This window comes from Tenrec ecaudatus, chromosome 15 (assembly GCF_050624435.1).
Source record: "Tenrec ecaudatus isolate mTenEca1 chromosome 15, mTenEca1.hap1, whole genome shotgun sequence".
Classification (NCBI taxonomy): domain Eukaryota; kingdom Metazoa; phylum Chordata; class Mammalia; order Afrosoricida; family Tenrecidae; genus Tenrec; species Tenrec ecaudatus.
The window spans coordinates 49,594,607-49,614,634 of NC_134544.1; the positions used below are offsets into that span (position 1 = coordinate 49,594,607).

The 20,028-nt window shown below is 40.0% G+C and overlaps 1 protein-coding gene and 1 pseudogene across 1 annotated transcript in view; both read left to right on the forward strand.

Annotated features, from left to right (window-relative positions):
• The window catches only part of CHST9 (carbohydrate sulfotransferase 9), a 273,234-nt gene that overhangs the window by 172,107 nt on the left and 81,099 nt on the right, over positions 1-20,028 (forward strand). The window lies entirely within an intron of this gene.
• LOC142428138 (tRNA wybutosine-synthesizing protein 5-like) lies at positions 18,041-18,990 on the forward strand (annotated as a pseudogene).

Genomic DNA, 20,028 nt, shown 5'->3' on the forward strand with positions numbered 1-20,028 from the left:
GTCCCATCAAGATTTACAGCCTTAGAACACAACAAGGACAGGTCTACTATTTCTGAGAGGCTCACTAGGAGTAAGGGCAGTGAGTTGTTTTTTGTTTAACAGGTCTTAAAATGAAAAGCAGCTTCCTCTGAATGATCTGCCCTCACACTGCTCCCTCCCTCCCTCTCTCCAGTGCTCCATGCCTCTACCTTGACCCATGTCACTCTTTTGTAGGAGCTTCTCTCAGCCAGGTGATCCCACCAGCTTCTGGCTGTCACCTACTCTTCTTGATGCCTGACATGATCTCCCTGCCCCTCCAACAGTGTGATGATTTGATCCGCATACCTCTCTCACCTGACCTTATTCCCCCCGGAAACTCCATCTCTTCACATGTTTCTTAGTGAGGTAGTCGGTCTCCAAATTTCTCATTTGCTGAATGAATTGGTGAAGCAACTTTTCCTTTGCCTCCTGTTCCTTCCACATGTTTTCAGACCATTTCAAACTCACCTGACGTAGGTTTCCAATCTCATAATGAGGTGTTGGCTCTATTTTAGGTCTGGTCTTACCCTGCTTGGTTTAGGGGTGGTTGATTGACTTACAAAACTATAAAAAGTGGGACTAAGAGAATATTAAATAACACAGACGAAGTTTATAACCACAGGTATATGGTATCATTCTCATAGTGAACGCCTAAGACTTTGGTACCCACATGTTGGGTGCTCTCTGCCTTACCCGAGCTCTTAGCAGGTGTCCTCTTCCACACGGCATCAGGTTCCTGAATGGGGTGCCCTTCCGGACTGCTATTCATCCACATGGTCCTTCTGGAAGATCTGGGGAAGTCTGAGACTTTTATGGTTAATGGGTAAGACTCATTTTCTGCTCTGTGAATATTTGTGTTCAAATGTTTTTAGTTTTAAAGTAGCTACAAAGGGGACCTCACAGAACGAAGCAAAGTAAACTAAGCGATATGGAAGCAGAACCTAAATTGGAGCCTCTACATGTTGACCAAATGAGCTAACCCTAAAATGATACGTGCAGCTAGTAAAACATGGCTGAAGAGAGTCATTCATTTATATATCTAGCTATACATGATGGAATGCCAATTGCATGGTAAGGCTTGTACAGTCAATAAATTAAAATTTACATATAACTAGTTTTATTTTAATTAGCACAGTCTGTTAAGTCAACCAATTGCAGTATCGTTGTATGATTATATCAAAGTGGTGATCAACTATTGAAGAGCAGTGTCTAAAGGAAAACGTGCAGAATCTGTTAAGGTGCCCTCCTCTCTCATAGACAAAGTCAGCCCCAGATGGAGCAGAGCTGTCCCTGCTCTTTGAGAGGCCCAGGTTCACACATGCATTCCCCCTTCCTGATCCCTGCTACCTCTTCAACAGGGAATAGGCATCTCATGGCAAAATTGAAGGGAATCATCAAACCCTAATAATTCATAAAGAGATAATGTATTATCAGCCATTTATATTTTGGCGCAAAAGACTAAAACCTGAGGTTCTCCACAGAGAAGACTTGGATAGCAGGGTGAGGATTCTACATGTTTGATTTGGAATTTTAAGAGGGAGTTTAATGGAAGAAATGTGAATGCCCAAATGCACAGAACCCCACTAGCATGCACTCGGCAATGCACACGCATTGGAGACTAGGAGGACTGAAAGTACTGTGCTCTCCTAATGACTCCCAGGCCCTGTTTGATAGCACCAGGACAAGGCCACCAACTCTGAAGTCCTACTCATTCACCAGTGCCCTGTTACCAAATCAAAATTGCTCATGACACCCAGCTCTCCTGACTCTGACGTGGTCCAGATCAGGGAGATTGGAGTATTCTGTGCAGCTGAGCAGAAATAGTTTCTAATATTGCAGCAATCCTAGAGAGATTGAGAAGCAATCAGAGAAATCATTTCTATCTGTAATAAGCCCTAAACCTTCAGCCACTGAAAACCTATATGACAACTCAGAGAAAACCTGTAGGACAGGGTAGGACTAATCTGTAGGGTTTCCAACGCTGCGCATCTTTACAAAAGCAGACTGCTACATCTTTCTCCCACATAGTAGTAGCTGGTGGGTTTGAACTGCCATCCTTGTGGTTGGCTGGCTGCCGAATGCTATGCCCACTGCACATTGCAGGCTCCATTCAAACTGCACTAAGGCACAGGAAAGGCAATGTTCAGTACAGGACAGCAGGACTGCAACTGAGAATAGGAAACAGGTTTCAGGAAAAATTATTTCAGGCATATTTGTGACATACCAAAACTACTTATTGTGAATAAACAACTGTAGATCTCAACTATACCTGCAATCAAATAAGTGAAAATCAAATGGTAAAACAGACATATATGTGTAGGGTTATATATATAACATGATGATATAAGAGGAGGTACCGCCCCCCGCAAAAAATGGAATTGCACTAGGTGGAGCAGAGCTTTCCTAGTATGCATTTTCCCTGCTAGGAAATTGAGATAGTTAAGGTTTATTGTGCCAACCTGGCTGACAAACACACATGGAGTAAATTGAAGGGCAGAGGGATAAATGGCTCCGTGAGCCTCGCCTTTCTAGTTCTCGAGTCTCTTGCTCTCTGATGGTCGGACCAGGATGCAGCTGCCATAGCCAGTTCCTTGCTTCAGCTGGCAAGGCTCACTTCCAATGAGATATCCCTGAGGAGAAGCCACATGGACTACCCTGATGCAGCCCTGGGTGCTGGAGCAGCCATGTGGAGACCCCTGCCAGCACTGCGATTCTTACACATTCATTGATTTGCCTTTCCTCCTGCAGTCAGTGTCATTGCATGTGTTTTGTGAGATGGAGGAGGACTTTGTAGATTGGTGTCAGACATTTGGACTAATGTTGGACTTATGGGCTTGGGCAGCAGTGGGTTGGGATGCTTTCTTAATGTACACTTACCCTTTATATAAAACTCTCTCTTATATACATATGAGTTTCAATGGATTTGTTTCTTTAGTTTACCCAGACTAACACAACAAGCATCAAGTAACTCGCTCTGAATTAATGCACTGAGTGGCATCTCATGGGAAGGTTCTCTCTGGTCACAGTGAATTTTCCTAAAAGCAGTTTCACTTGAACCTCTTTTGGTTTGATGGCCAATTTCAGAGAACAGCGTGCAACTGTGAAATTTTGTTTCCTGTTTGGGAAATATGCCACAGAAACTGTTGTGATGTTGAAAACAGCTTCCAAGGACAGTGCTGTTGGAAAAACTCAAGTGTACCAGTGGTTTTCTGATTTCAAAGAAGGTGAAATATCGATTGATGACAAATCTGGTTCTGGATGTCCATCAACTTCCCAGACAGATGAAAATGTCCACAAAATTCATGCTCAACGACCAATGGTAGGCCATTGAAGAGATGGGAAAGTTATCTTGGAGCATGGTTCACTGAATTTTAATGGGAATTGGCAATATAAAGGGTCACTGTGAAGTTTGTGCTTCAAGTTCTGAATGACCAGGAATAAGAACATCGAACATGGAAACATACCATGCTTTGAAAGAAAAGCTCTAAATAATCTGAAATAAAAGCTCTGAAAAGTAAGAATAGACTGAGACATTTTTCCCAAGGTTATTACTGGTGGTGACAGGACATGGTGCTATTCTTACAACCCTGAAAGCAAACATCATCCAAGCCAGTGGAAGATGCCATTGTCACCTCACACACAAAAAGCGTGTCAAGTGAAATCAAAGAATAAGACGATGCTCATTTGGTTTTTGATATGAGGGTGATAGTGCATTTGGAGTTCTTTTCACTCAGTCAGACTGTTTCCATTAATCAAGCAACTATTTAGAGGTTCTGAAAAGGTTGCTTAACAGTGTTCAATGAAAAACCAGATGAGGCACTGGTTTTGCCACCATGACAATGCATCTGCTCATGCAGCCATCTCAGTGCACCAGTTTTTGGCTAAAAACAGCATGCTTCTCTTGCCCCATGCACTTTACTCACCTGACCGCACTCTGCACAACTTCTTTTTGTTTCTGCAAATAAAGATGACTTGAAAAGAGAGCGATTTGAGGACACAGAAGAGGTGGGGCGGGGGGAAATGAAGGAGGTGCTGTCAACCATTCAAACAGATGAGTTTCAAAAATGTTTCCAAGAATGGAATCACAGATTTGATTAATGTATTAAGTGTAATGGAGAGTACTTTGAAGGTGATAAGGTTATTTTGTAAAAAAAACTAAATACATAGCTTTGAAAAAAATCTGAATTTTTGGTACCCCCTAGTATATATCCATTTATATATGTAAAGAAAAACATTTCAGTCATTCACAAGCTGGAGGTTTACAGAGCAGTGAAAATACTGATTTCCTAAAGTTCATAGGAATCCATTGATTTCTTTGAACCCAGAACACCCACCTCATGCCTGGGGTGTTCTCTTAGAGATTGCTTGGGAATAATTCATCAATGATTTTATTCTGACCAAATGAATAAATAAGAAAAATAGACAAAACTTTGAGCAGCTTACCTCCTTCTCTTGAGTCACCAGCTGCTTGAAGCCAGGCCTACCTACTACTCTGAATAAATCAGAGAGACTTCCAATTGCATGCATATCCTTTCCCAAGTGCTTGTGATTTCCCTGTGAATTAGGAGGGAGTTAGTGGCCAAAACAGGACCAGAACAGTAGAGAAGTAGATGGAGAGAATAAGTGAGGAAGACCAGAAATATTGGAAAATAAATAGAAATACAAGGATTAGAAGCATTGCTCTTATGCAGTCAAGTGCTCCATGGCTAATCAAAAAAGGAAGCAGTTCAAACCTACTAGCCGCTCGCTCCACAGGTGCAAGAATCTTTACCTGTGTAAAGGGATAAACAGAGAAAAGTTACATTATCTACTATTTGTACTTTTTTTATTTCCTGGCATTTTGCTCAGTATCATACAATTGAACTGGATTTGTTGAATATCCTAGCTAATCTCTAGAAACACTTGTTGTCTACAGGGAAAGAAAATAGCACTGATTGGAAGTAAACATATACCACATTCTATTTAAATGGTAATTGTGACTGTTAAAAGTACCAAGATGTTTTTGGGTGTGTTTTAACCAATTTTAATTCTGATATATATGTACGTTTGTTGATATGTACATGTACATATTCCAATAGCTGCCAGCTAAACATTTTAGTCACATTAACTGTATTGTGAAACCCTAGCCCATATGCATTGCTAAATTTCCCATCACCATTCACAGATACTAAATACTTCCTAAGCTTTAATTGCCCCTTCCCCTTCCCTACACCCCTAGAAACCACTAAAAAACATTGGCTTCTATGCATTTCCCAATTCTAGATATTATATGAAAATGAGATCGTACCTGTTTGTCCTTTTGTGACTGAACGAGTTTGCTCAGCTTCAATTCTTTTTTCCATGGAAAAATTTCATTATCTTCTTTAAATGGTTTTATTGTCATACAATTCACTTATCATACAATTTATTAGGTCAATCGTATTAAGAAGGTTTGTGCAGTCATCGCCACAATCAATTTCAGAACATTTTCTTCTTTTCTGTACTCCTGGTTAGCTCCCCTTTTCCCTTCAAACTCCCTTGCTGTGCCCCTGGGTGATTATTCATCCGATTATTGTCTCTATAGATTTCCCTCTCCTGGATTTCATATCAAGAAAATCACACAAAACAGAAACAAGAAAAAAGACCACAAAGGAAAGCATGAGAGAACAACCTCAATTAAAAAGGAAGAAGAAAATACTGATTAATCACAGTCCCAAATCATTTAGATCATAACACTACAATTGTAGGAAACAAGTTCTTAGAGTGGATGATTGTAGACTTTTCAAACTTTAAATTAATTCCTAAAGAAAAAAAAGAATCTATTGCTATGGTGCCCACACAGAAGAAGAAGAAGAAACTACAGAAGAAAACAGTTATTCTCTCTCTAATTAAAATAAAATTGGTAAATTGGATGTTTTGTTCCTGAGCTGGCCACATTTGTGGTGAAAAAATGAAATGTTTAAATAAAATGACTGTGAAAAAAAAAGATTTTGAAATCGGACCTTGTCACTAGGGGGCACTTAGGTATATAAAATCAGCATTGCCAAAAGTGCTTCGTGAAATCAAGCAATTACTGGAATGTGACCTTTCACAAAGAGCTTTAGACTTCTCCTGGTGGACTTTTTTTTAAGTGCCACGTTGTTTGAGAACCAGAACCCTTTAAAGTGGGCACAAATTGAAAGTGAGAAAAAGTTCTATCTTCTCTTCTCTGTCTTTCACCACAGAGAACACAAATGTGTTGTTAAGGGCCGGGTAGAGTGGGGCCAAAGCACTCTCTTGTTCAGGCTTTTTCAGACTTTTCTTTGGCAGGTTTCTAGCTGCCCTGTCCCTTTTTGCATCTTCTCCTGTGGACAGTGGTCCTCTCCCTCTGCGCACAACTTTGTGGTCTCAGTTTCCGTGTGCAGCTTTGTGGTCTCAGTTTCATTTCACCGTGTCTCCCAGTTGTGATCTGCTTTGTCCTTCTTTACTTTCATTGGTCGTGTGATTGGGTTTGATTTAAGGGTATTTACTGCTGTTTGTGGGTGCTTGGTTTTGTTGTTGTTTGCTTGTTCATGCCCCTTTCGGATATTCACCATCCTTATTTCCTTAAGATATTAATAGAATGTGTTTCCAGCATTGATTCTTACCTAAACTTGATAGTAATACAAGTCTGTTATCTGAGACCAGAGAGCAGTTTCTCACACTGATCAGATACATAAGTAAGGAGAAAACATCAGAGCCAAAAATAAAAAACAAAATGCCCTACATGATAGTCTCTTACAGGAAATAAACAGAAAGCATATTTCCAGCAGGATGCGCAATACTAAAACCTTTGACTGAAAAGTGAATTTTATAATAGATAATTCCATCTTTGTGTGATGTGCGTGAATAAAAAAGGATGGGTTTTTTCCCCTAATTCTTTTGGAAATCAGGTTACAAAAATAAAACTCCTCTTTTTCTTTAGTTTTATTGGCACCATAACAACAAATTACTGTTTTTCCTTTGAAACCACATAAAATCACAACTGTGTTTTTTTTTTAACAAATCATTAAGGGGCAATCAGATATCTCAGCAACATCATATAGCAAAAGGTATGAGACCTTCAATTGCCCTACTCCTTAATCAATAGGGGAAAATACTTTCTATATTTCTATGGAAATTACCCTGCAGTTATAATTAAGAAAATAATTGCCAGCCCAATTTACCCAGTCCATGTCCATCATTTCATAGTGTAAATTGAAACAGAGAAAGCTTCAGCCCCCGACCTAGTTTGTACGTGTAGAATTACCCCCCAAGAGTGGTAGATGTAGGTCTTACCCAATAATGGAATGGGAGTTTGAGGTTCAGAATCATGAATTTGGTTTCTTGTTCCCCTGGCTCCCCATGTGGTCATGGGAAAGTCGACACATCACCCGCTTTCCTGGTAGGAAAATGATTAGTATAATTATTTTGCATATTACTCTAGAGCTTTGGTTTCAATGAACCATTCTTGGCACCCACATTTGCACTCAACCTCTGAAAAAATAAAAATTTTCTATTCAATGAAACAAAAAAAATGATATTTCAGATGCCAGGTTTTTGCGAAATTACTATTATAAAATATTGTAAAATACTGATTTTGTGTTTTACTTATTTAATGCTAAGTCAAACCATAAAATGCCCATTCAGTTAGTCAACTCCCAAAATTGAGTTGCTTTAAAAAAAATTTTAAGTAAAAATTTAAAAAAATCACTGTTACCACATCCATTCTAATTCAAAGAGACTCTCTCTAGGGTCTGAGGCTGTAAATTGTTACACAGCAAAGAGCCTCGCCTTTCTCTTGTGGAGGGTCTGGTGGGCGTCAACCACAGACCTCAAGGTTAGCCATCCACCACACTTACCTGGCCATGCTACCAGGGCTTCTTGAGTCATATTAGGTACATAATTTATTTTTTCTTTCAGTTTTTTATTTTTACATTAAGTGAAGATTGTTTCCATTTGGCTGCTTCTCCCAATGAGCCTAACTTCATATTTTATATAGTTTTTCTAATAGTCCTTATCTTAGGACAGGCAGCAGTTTGCAACCACCAGCAGCTCTGTGGGAGAAAGACTAGGCTTTCTACTCTCATAAACAGTTACAGTCTTGGAAACCCACAGAGGTCACTATCAGTCAGCATAGACCCCGTGGTAATCTCTTTGGAGGGATTTTGGGGTTTTGTTTCAGAGGTGGGAAGGGGCGGTTCTTGGAGAGGGGTGTAACACCCTTAGTGTGCCTTCATGTATTGCACCGACTTCGGCGCTTCTCCGAATGCCAAAATGAACTATGCCTGCAAGCATGTGATATAAGAGAGTTGGATCTAATAGATGGATTTAAGAACCACTAGTGTAGTCAACGACCACCAGCCTGACAGTTTGTTACGTTGTGGTGGCTTGCATGGTGCCATGATTCTGGAAGCTATGTCAACAGTTTTTCCAAAACCAACAAAGCTAGCCTTGTTGGACAGGTTTCAGCAGAGCTTCCAGACTAAGGCAGAAAGGAAGACTAAAGCCAATTAGCAAGAAAAGGCTGGTGATCCCTTCCCCCAAAATGCCGTCAGCATCATATGGATCACAGCAGAATATTGTTCAATGTAGTCCATGAATGTGAGCTCTCCTGTGCTAGAAAAAACGCAAAATGCACAAGTGGCTGCAGTAGTACATGAAACGTGTGTGCCCATGATGGTAAGTGTGGTGTATAACCAGGCAATGTTTCTTGTGTTCTACGAAGGTCACTCTGAGTCACAGAGTGGCTCACAACCACAATCAAGAGGACACGCAAAGGCAAGGATGATGGAATATGCATTTAGAAAGCTCCTCCCATGACAGCACAGAAGGTGGATTTCAAGTCAGAATTTCTGGAATGTAGGAAATTGAAGATTTTATTCCAGTGTCTTCTATGTAAGATGAGAGAAGAGAGGGGTTAGAAGGAGGAGGAGGAGGAAAAGAAGGAAATGTATTGTCTGGGAGATTTCTGTAGTTTGCAAGGTGAGTGGTAGCTGAAAGCTCAGCTGCCTAGTTCCCCATAAACAAAGAGGCACCTTTCTCTAACTTATTCAATTAGAGCATTTACCTCCACTCCACTCAACCTTGTACCAGAGCAACCACTTTTTAAAAAAGATGTCTCTGCACAGGGGCAGCATTTTACAATCCACACAGAAGCTCTGCATATGCTTGGTTAGAAAGCCAGGGGGCTCATCCACGATTACCTTGAGTGGTTGAATTGATGGGATTGCTGTATTGCGATTCTGCATGTTGTCCATTCTGTTCCTCCTGCCTAGAACAATGATTTCGTTCGTCATTCTGGCAAACAGCTTTGAGTAATACCAAAATTACCTTTTTCCATTTTCTGAGTCTGTCTCATTCCTCGCCTTATGGAAGAAAACACCACCCTTATCCCTACACATTGGCATTTTACCCATATAAACTTTCATCCTAAGTCAATCAGAATATTAAAGATAGGCTAATTGGCCTCCAACCCATTGAGACCATGAGCCATCGTTCTTTTCCCAACCTGTCCCACATCTGAATCTCTGCTTGCTTTAACATTCTGGATACCACAGCGCTTGTAAGAAAGTGAAAGGGAAAGTAGAATTATGCAGAAAACAAATTTCCTTAGAGCTGCCCCATGAATGCTTCACCCAATAACATTCTTGGACCTGCTACAGCAACTCGAATATCATTTTATAGCAAAGGCAACACTAACAAGAAACTATGGCTGCATATGTCTGTAATCGGTGCCTGGCTACCACTCTGCGCTCTTCTGATAGATGAATCCTGATAGAATGCGAGAGAAATTTGAAGCAGACTGGTGGCTCTTAACAAATCTGGACTTACTCAGCTCTTTGTGACAAGAGGATTCCCAGAGACACATCCTGAGAAACCTTTAAAAGCTTGAACTAAAATTAGCTCTTGAGGTCACCTTTTAGCTAAAAAGCAGATTGATGCATAAAAGAGATACTATCACCCATGCGTACCGTGACCTTTAAAAGCATCACCTCTATGAGGCCAAACAGTCAACAATTATATTACACTACCTTCACAGTGAGAAGGTACGCAGAGAGGGAAACTAGATTCCTGGAAGCAAAACAACCAGAAGAGAAATAATAAGAATGTTCGCACATTATGAAAAATGTAACAAATGTGATTGAAACATTTGTGTAGAAATTGCTGAATGAGAACTGACTTTGCTGTATAAACATTCACTGAGAACATTATTTTCAAAGGAGCAACCATAGAATCAATGTATTTAATAATGTTCTAGTTATTCGCCTAGCAAACATTTTCGAATCCCTGTTCTGTTGCAGGCACTAGAAAACAATATAGAAAATACACCTGCGGTCTAGTGGAGGGCTGTAGACACGTAAAGATAGACCTTATACTGAATGTGCACTTATCAGAGTAAAACAGCCTTCCACAGATTATGATGAAGTCGTATGTTGCATGTGCATACTACATATTTCTAAATAGACGTATTATCTATATCTAATACTTGTTGGTGTTGCTAGGTGCTACACATCAATGTTGACTCAGAGTGAGCCTGTCTGGCAGAGTAGAACCACCCATCATATTGTCTTAGCTGGGATCATTAGGGAAGCTGGTCACCAGATCCTGCTCCTCCAGAGCCACAGGGCGGTTTCAAACCAATAACCTTTTGGTAGCTAAGTGTGCAGCCATTTATGCCATGAGACTCCTTTGTGAGATATACTGCAGAAGAATTTTCCGTTATGCTTTATGTGAAGTTGAGTATCTACGTTTCATCTACGGGGCATCTTTGATTCATGATGAACATTTTCCCCAGTCTGTTTATAATCCTTTGCTTAATTTTATTAGGGTGTTGATTTTTTAACTCTCGTGGATTTTTAAAATCAATTATTAACCCTTTTTCTTTCAAATGTGTTACAAATCTCATTTTCCCATGTTGGCATTTGCCTTTTAATAAGACTGAGGTGTTATAAAACTTAAAGATCTTAAGTTTTATGCAGTCAAGTGTTTTTATTCTTTTTGTTTGTTTTAATTCTGAGATGAATTCATAACAACATTGATATAAATTAGAGAAGTAATCCAAGAAAAGTATGGCAAGGCTTTTTCTTTTTTTAGTGAAAGCATTTTTTTTAATTTATTTGCCATATCTGACACTGTCCACTGTATTCCTTCCTGGGGTACTTACATAATCTGTTGTCAATTTGAGACTTAAGAGTGAAGGGGTGGAGTGTGGCCTGTTGGTTAGGTTGCAGCTTGATGACCTCATTTGGAGACACTAAGGAGATAAATAGCTCATTGGAGGCAGGACACTCGACCACTCCCTGTGAGACATGCTTGCTGAAAAGCTACATGGAGCTAGGCTAGCGCCCTGGGAGCTGAAGGAGCCACGTAGAGACCCCTGCCAGCACTGAGATGCTTCTACCACCACTGGATACACAAGACTTCCCACCCACTGGTGTGTGATCTTCCTGCATTCAGCATCATTGCATGTGTTTTGTGAGTCTGAAGAGAAATGTATATGTTAGTATAGGACATATGGGCTAATAGCAGATTTATGGACTTGATCTGGACTGAGTTGGGATGTTTTCTCAATGTTCAATTGCTCTTTTATATAAAACTTTTTCTTATACACATGAGTATCTATGAATGTGTTTCTCTAGTCTACCCAGACTAACACACTTTGCCTACAATTCTGTTATTCATTGCCCTTGTGGGGTTATTCAGTCATCTATTGCCGCCTGCCCTTCCGTTACCCGCAAATTGTTCCCATTACTATTTCTGATGGGTTTATCTATCTTGGATTTCATGCATCTTCATTAGACAAATGAATATTCACAGGTCTAACTAGCTTAATGAGGTAAAAATGGGACCATAATAGTAAGGGGAATAAATTTTAAAGAACAAGAGTATAGTTATGTGTTGCATTAGTGCTAAACTGCACCCTCGATATATCTTCCATCCCATATGTCCTTTCTGTAAGCGACTGTCCAATTGTCATACAGGTGGGTTGTGGGTCTCCACTTTGTCTACGCTCTTTCACATCAATTTGATTGCTTGGTTTTTGAACTTCTGATACCTATTCCCATGAACACCTCAATCACACAGGCTGGTGTGTTTCTCCCATGTGAACTTTGTTGCTTCCCTGTTAGATGGCTTTTAATTAACAAGCCTTTAAGGCCCCAGATGATAATCTTTTGATAGCCAGGCACCATCCATTTTTTTCACCACATTTGCTTATGCACCCATTTTGTCTTCAGCAATTATGGCGGGAAGGTGAGTATCATGCCTTGCCACATTATTAGAACAAACCATTGTTTTATTGAGATAAGATTTAAGTAGAAGCCCAAAGTCCATCTGTTTCCTTATTGTGTGTGAATGTGTGGAGATTATATATATATATATACTTGTGTGTGTATATATACTCACACATTGACTAATACACCTATCTTTCTATATTTATATATAGAAAAATATATATTCATATATTTACATATATATTATACTTATATATATTATTATATTCTTGTTCTTTCCTCTTTTCCTTTTTTTCTTTCCTCCTGCCCCATTATTATGTTTACTTATTCACCTCTCAGTTATTCCTCTCAGATACATTTCAATTGATCAAACATGATTCGGACACCTACACCCTTCTCCCTGTGGATTTTATATCCCTTGCTATTCCCCTGTCCCTGTAGTTATTGGCTCCTCGCTCCCCTTCCACACCTCCTCCTGTCCTATACCACGCCCCTCCCAAGAACCTTCGGTCCTGTTCCTGCCTCCTTGGTATTGCTTATCTGGCCTATCTTATATAGACACCGAGAGAGAGAGAGAAAGTCTAGCTGTTGTCCTAGCATCCACTATAGCATCCACTATCCTTCTCTACAGGGAACAGGGAATAGCTCTTTTTCTCACAGGACTGGTTATTAAACCCAGCAGGTTAAGAGGAGGAGGTGGGAGGATTGTGTTCTCTTGGACACGAACCCACAGTGAAACCCAAGTGAGAAAGAGGGAGACCTTCAACAAGATGTACTGACACAGTGGCTGCAACAATAGGGTCAAACATAACAATTGTGAGGATGGCCAAGGACCACTCAGTGTTTTCTGTTAGACCTGGGTTCGCTGTCATCAGAACAGAAGGGGTGGTGCCTAACAATGGTTTTTCTGTTGTCCTGCAGTAAACACAGGGGTGCATATAATCTTGCGTATTGTACTAGATCTCTATAATATTGAGGGTGTACCCCCCAAAAAAGCAGATTTTTCAAAGCTATAGTATTTAATTTTTTATATAAAATAACCTTATCACCCACACAGTACTCTCCATTACACTTAATACATTTGTCAAATCTATGGTTCCATGCTTGGAAACATTTTTAAAACCCATTTCAAATCACTGTCCTTTCATAGCCCTCTTCATTCAGGGAAACAAAAAGAAGTCTCATGGAGCAAGGTTAGGTCAGTAAGATGCATGGGGCAAGAAGGGCATGCTGGTTTTGCCCAAACTGGCACAATAAGAAGGCTGCCTGAGCAGCTACATTTTATGGTGGCAAAACCAGTTCCCCATCTGCCACAAATCAGGCTATTTTTGCCGCACACTGTTACACTATCTTTTCAGAACCTCTAATTAGAAAGTTTGATTAATTGTCTGATTTGGAGGAACATACTCTAAATACGCTAGGAGTCCACATTTTCATCTGTTCAAGAATTGATGGATATCCAGAACAAGGTGTGACATCAATCGGCATTTCACCTTTTTTGAAATAAGAAAACCACTCATACCCTTGAGTTTTTCCCATAACGTTGTCCTTGTAAGCTCTGTTCATCATCACAACAGTTTCTGCGGCATTTTCCTGAGCAGGAAACAAATTTCACAGCAGCACACTGTTCTCTTAAATCAGCCATCACAAAAAACGAGGTTCTAGTGAAACGTCGTTTATGAAAAAATTAACTATGACCAGTGAGAACCTTTCTGGCGCCGCCACTTGATACACTAATTCAGAGTGAGCTGCTTGATGCTCACTTAGCAGGAAAAACACATACTATGAAGGCTCTGCTCACCCAGCACAATTTCCGGGTTTTGGGGGGGCACCCCCTCATATACCTCATGTACCTACACATAGAATTACTGCATCATCTGGTAGCTCTATTTAGTTTACTACGAACACCACCCTGTTTTCATTTGTGATTGTACCATCGTACAATATCATCAGCCGTGGATAAGATACTGATTGCCCCACTATGGCTTTTGAGTTTGTTTTGTTTTGCCAGTGCCATTTTAGCAGGGTATTTCATTGAAGTTTCAATTTTCATCTAATAATTAATGATCTCAAGCATCTCTCTCTGTGATGTTGTTCTGTGATGTCTGTTTGTGCCCTTTGTGCATTTTTAATAAGGTCGTTTGTCTTTTCAATGTTGAGGTTTTTGAGGAAATTTCCTCCATACTTTAGATATTAAAACTTTAGGTCATTCCTGATAATTTTTTTTTTCAATCTGTAGGTTTTATTTTTACTCTTTTGATGAAGTCATTTGGTGATCATAAGTATTTTATTTTTATGGGATCTCAGTTTTCTAAATTGTCTTCGGTATTTTTATAGTTGTGTTTGATAATCTTTTTAAATTAGGGCTCGTGGTTTTGCCCTTTTATTTTCTTTCAGCGATTCTATGCCTTTAGTTTGAACATTTAGGTCTTTGATCCATTTTGAACTGATTTTTGAAGTGTGTGGGGCATGGGGTCTTGTTTTATTTTTCGGCATGTAACTCGCTATTTTTCAGTGTCATTTCTCAAAGGGATTGTTTTTCCTTCATTAAATAGACATTTTCCCTTCTTGTAAACCAATTGTGCATGCAGAGATGGATTTATCTTTTCATTCTTAATTTTATTCCATCAGTTTGTGTGTCTATCATTGAACCAGTAAGAGGGCATTTTGATCACTCTAGCTGTGTAGTGTGCTTTCACATGGGTGAGGATGAGGGCCCCTACTCTGCTCTTCAGTATTGCTTTGCTTTTAGGGTCACTTTGCTTTCCATGTAAAGTGAGTGGTTCATTTTTCCGTTTCCATAGAGACTGTTGTTAGAATTTTGATTGGGTTGGCATCATGTCTACAGATTTCTTTGGGTAGTACTGACATTTGAACAGTATGGAATCTTCCAAAGCATGGGCATGGAGTGTGTTTTCATTTTATATAGGTATCTTTGACTCTCTATCTTTTTCATCAGACATTTTTTTGCGTGCTTGGTTAGATTTATTCTTAGATATTTCATCATTTGGTGAACACTGGTCAATGAGGAACACTAGTGACACAGTGGTTATGGGTCGTGCTGGTAACTGCAAGGTCAGCAGTTAGAAACCCCCAGCCCCTCCTCAGGAGAAAGTCCAGACTTTCTGCTTCCAGAAAGAGTAGCAGTCTCAGAAATTCAGAGTCAATTCTACCCTGTCTTCTAGGGTCACCATGAGTCAGCATTGACTGGATGGCAGTGAATTTGGTTTTATTATATATATTTTAATGGTATTGTTCTTTTTTATTTGCTTTGGGGAACTCTCCCTGTTTGCAAAAAGGAACTCAACTGATTATTGAATGGTGACCAGGAGGCCTGGTGGTGCAGTCAGGTAAGTGCTGGACTACTGACTATAAAGTCAGTTTGAAACCCACGAGCCACTCGCCAAAAGAAGGACGAGTGAGGTTGGCTGGTCCCGTAAAGATTCACAAAGCATCAGAAGCCCTACAGAGTCACTCAGAACCAATTAAATGGCAGTGGGTTTGCTTTTGTTTGTTTATTTTGTTTTGCTTTTATCTGTAATACCTATACAACTACTAACTCTGTGATACTTTATAAAATATAGTAGTTATAAAATCCCTGATATGTAGGTAGCTCTTACTGGTTACATTTTAAGAAGTTATAAACAAAATATAACTTTCTTGAGATGTAAAAAAATGACATAAGATAATGAAATCTTTTACTTTCTCTAACTTATAATGTTTACTTTATGAAAACTTTTAAAATTTAGTTTTATTTGAATTTAAAATTAAATCTTCTGTTTGATCTTATAGAGCATTTAATTACTTGTAGGAATATCTTTTATGAGTCACAGTTGAGTCAATTTCCATGATGTGGACTGAAAATCTAATATCATGCCAGGAACACAATATTGAGAACATACTGTATCAGTGGTGGTATTTACTTTGGAAAATGAATGATTGTGTTATGGGCTAAATCCTGCCACGATTGATTTTGAAAATCCAACGTACCCTATTTTGGTTTAATATGAACTGAACAGCAAAGTGTATTTTTATTAAAAAAAAGTAATAAAATCGATTTCATTAAATTGTTATACTCATATTTATTGCCTACTGTTTGGCTATGAACCATAAATTGATGGCAATATCTGAAGTGTAAGCAAATCCTGTTTTGTATAAATGTAATCTAAGTCTTTTCAAAGTTTGCTGCACAATCTCATTACCCAGATCAGTATTGCTTTTCTTCTCAAGAGAAAGGTTGTCCGTCCTAATGCAGTCACGAAGAACTGATTCTTATGATGTTCTCCCAAGTGAAAAAGTAGCTCCGAGTCTTGCAAATGGTGTGATAACCGGAATGACGCCCAGAAGCGGCGGGGACTAGAGGGACTAGAAGCTCAAACTCACCCTCACTCCTGCCTTTGAGTCGATACCGACTCACCGTGACCCTCTTGGACAGGGTAGGCCTGCCCCTGGGAGGTTCTGAATGTGTAACTCTTTTCAGGAGTAGAGAGCTCTAACGTTTTCCCTCAGTGCGGCTGGGGGTGCAAACCGCTGACCCTGCAGGCCACCACCCAACAGGTAACCACTGCATCACCAGCAGCTCCAACCAGCGAAAGGAACAAAATCACCAGTGTCCTGGCCATGTACCTTACAACATTTTTGGGAAAATAGCAGCTCCTTTACGTTCATTACCACAGGTCAAAGTTTTCCAACATTTGATGGAAATTCTTTCCTACTTTGGTGTGAAGGAAAAAGAAGACTAAGACCTCACCGACTTTCCTGATTTCATTAGACTCTTTTTTCTTCATCTAGCTATCTCCTCTTTGTCCAGTCACTACTTACCAAATATAACTTTAATATGTCTTAGGCATGACCTTGGGCCAGAGCTTGAGGTTACAAAGACAAGAAATTTAGTGTCTAAGGAATGAATGCTCGAAACCAAAAATCAAACCACTAAGATTAAATCTATTCTAATTTGTGAGGTTGTTCGGTACCATGGAGTTGGGTGTGAGCCATAGACATGCCATGCACAGCATTTCCCAGGCCAGTGCCATTTGCATAATTGCTTATTTGAGCCCCTGGTTGCAGCTACGGCATCAGTCCATCATGTAAGGGCCTTCCTCTCTTTCACTGTCCTTCTCCCCTATCAAGCATGATGTCCTTCTTCAGGGACTGGGTTTTCCTGACAACACATCCAAAGTACAGGGGGCCAAGTCTCACCAATTTCCCCTCTAAGAGTCCTCTGGGGTACTTCTTACAAAATAGATTTGTTCTTTTGCCTGTCCCTGGTACTTTCAATATTTTTCATCAGCTCCGTAATTCAAATGCATGAATTTTCTTCAGTCTTCCTTATTCAATATCCAACTAAGAGCAACTCTATCTAGAGCTTCTGAGACTATAAATCTTTATGGCAACAGGCAACCTCATCTCTCTTCTGATGAGTGACTAGTTGTTTTCAACCATCAATTGCAACCCAGAATTTATCGCACACCATCAGGGCCCCTTAAAGGGAAGGTAGATGGACAAAGTAGTAAGTGAGACACTGCTACAGGGGCTACAACAAAGGTAGGAACAGGGTGCAGTGTGGGCACCATGGGGAAAGCTGGGTAACATGCAATGTGGAGAGCCGAAAAGAGTTCCATGCATCTTGCATCTTGTATTGCATCTTGAAAGATCAGTAAGCATTCTCCCACCTGGATTTGATGCTGTATCTTCAGCAACAACACCTGGCTATGCAAGCAGCTACTGATGATGAGGATGGTGGTGCTGATAGCAAAATTTAAACATTACAAAGTGTACTGAGCCGGCTAATGGAATGGGCTTGAGGAAAGATGGCTGGGCAGCGCCTTGCTGTGCCTGGCTCGAGAGCGTTTCATGAGAACAGTTCACCCAGCACCATTACCTGCTGGGTGGGAGAAACCACTTGTGTTGGAAGGAATTGATTTGGGGCCATGTACAAGCAGATGGACAGTGGCCTACCTACGCAGAGTAGGAGGGACGAAAGAGGTAAAGGTTCATGTTGCTGCTGTTCCACAGATGGACTTCATTAGTAAGAACTTTGCATTTAGAACATTACCTTTGAACAAATTGGTCCCGAGGGAGCAGAAGAAATGCATAAAGAATTCTTTATTTCAGGGGATGAAAGTACTACTTACGGTCACTTGAGGAAGATCCTAGAAAAGATATTGCAGATATCAGAAGGCAGCTTCCTTTATTAGAAGACGATATTAAATTCCCAGACTTTTTCAGAAAGGAGCAGTTCTTTTCAAGTGTTTTTCGTATTAACTCACCTGGATTACAAGTCTGGACTCATTATGATATTATGGATAACTTCTTAATACAAGTGACAGGGGAAAAAAGCGTGTAGTACTGTTTAGGCCTCGAGATGCCCAGTATGTATATTTTTCAGGTACTAAATCAGAAGTGCTGAACATAGATAAGCCAGACTTGACAAAATATCCAGTTTTCCAAGGCTAGATGATATGGATGTTCCCTTGAGGCTGGAGACGTGTTATTCATTTCTGCTTTACGCTTCCATAACATAATTTCTGAAGTGTTTGGAGTGGGAGTGAACATTTTTTGGAAGCACCTTCCTTCTGAGTGGTATGATAAGACAGACACCTATGGAAGCAAAGATCAGGTAGCAGCATCCAGAGCAGCCCAAATTTTGGACAAAGCTTTCAAAACACTGGGTGAATTATCAGAGGAATACGGAGACTTCTATGCATGTTGAATGGTCTTACACATTCAAGGCAAGACCTGTAGCAAGAACTTTGAGTAAATAAGGCAATACTGATGGATGGAACCTTTTTAATAAAATTTAAACATTAAAAAAATAAGGTTCTATGTGTTCAGCAATTTCAAATAAATATAGCATTGTGTGTGTGTGTGTGTTTATCTAATTCTAGGTTGTGTTCCCTGGCACTGATCCTGGATTATTTGGGAACACTTAATGCCTAGAAACATTTATTCTGGCCCTCTGTAGTTCCCTAGACCAGAGAGGCTTATGACACAGACTTGTCATAAGAAAAATGATATGGGGCCTTCTGGCCAGGATATTTTCCGTCAACATCTTGATAAACAATATGGTATTGTTGTTGTGAGGTACCATCCAGTTGGTTCTGACTCATAGCAACTTTCTGCACAACAGAAGGAGGCACTGCCCAGTCTGATGCCATCCCCCTCTTGGTGTATTTGAGCTCCCCCTTGGAGGCTCTTGATCAGTCCATCTCATTGAGACCCTTCCTCTTGCCCACTGCCCCTCTACTTTACCAAGCACGGTGTCCTTCTCCTGGGATACGCTGCGACCAAAGACAAGTATTTTGCAGTTAGAAACTCATTTTTGATTGGTTTTGTTCGGCTACAGTAAAAGAATGACCAAGCAGCTAGAGGACATCCACCAGTCTTTGTCTACAGCAAGCACTACCAATGAGTTGACGTTAATATTTACCCAGCCCAATTCCCAGATGAATCTCCGCACACGTTGCTAATTGCCTTGACTACCAACGGAAAGAACGTGATGACTAATGGAAGGAATTTCCAGTTCCAGCTCAAGAAGAAACACCTCGGAAGAAAGGCCTGGCAACTTCTCCCACAATCAACCACTGAAAATATGATGGAGAACAGTCTCCTCTCACACAACTGGGATCACGGGGACTCAGTGTTGACTCAGGAGGAACTGCTTTTTCATGTAGTTTCTTATTACTAAAGCTATTAAAAATTAAGAAGTTTGATAATTCTCTGATTTTCAGTTTCTCCTTAAGGGAAATTTAAATTCCAACTAAAGTAAAGCAAAACTCAACCTAAAGTAATTAATTTG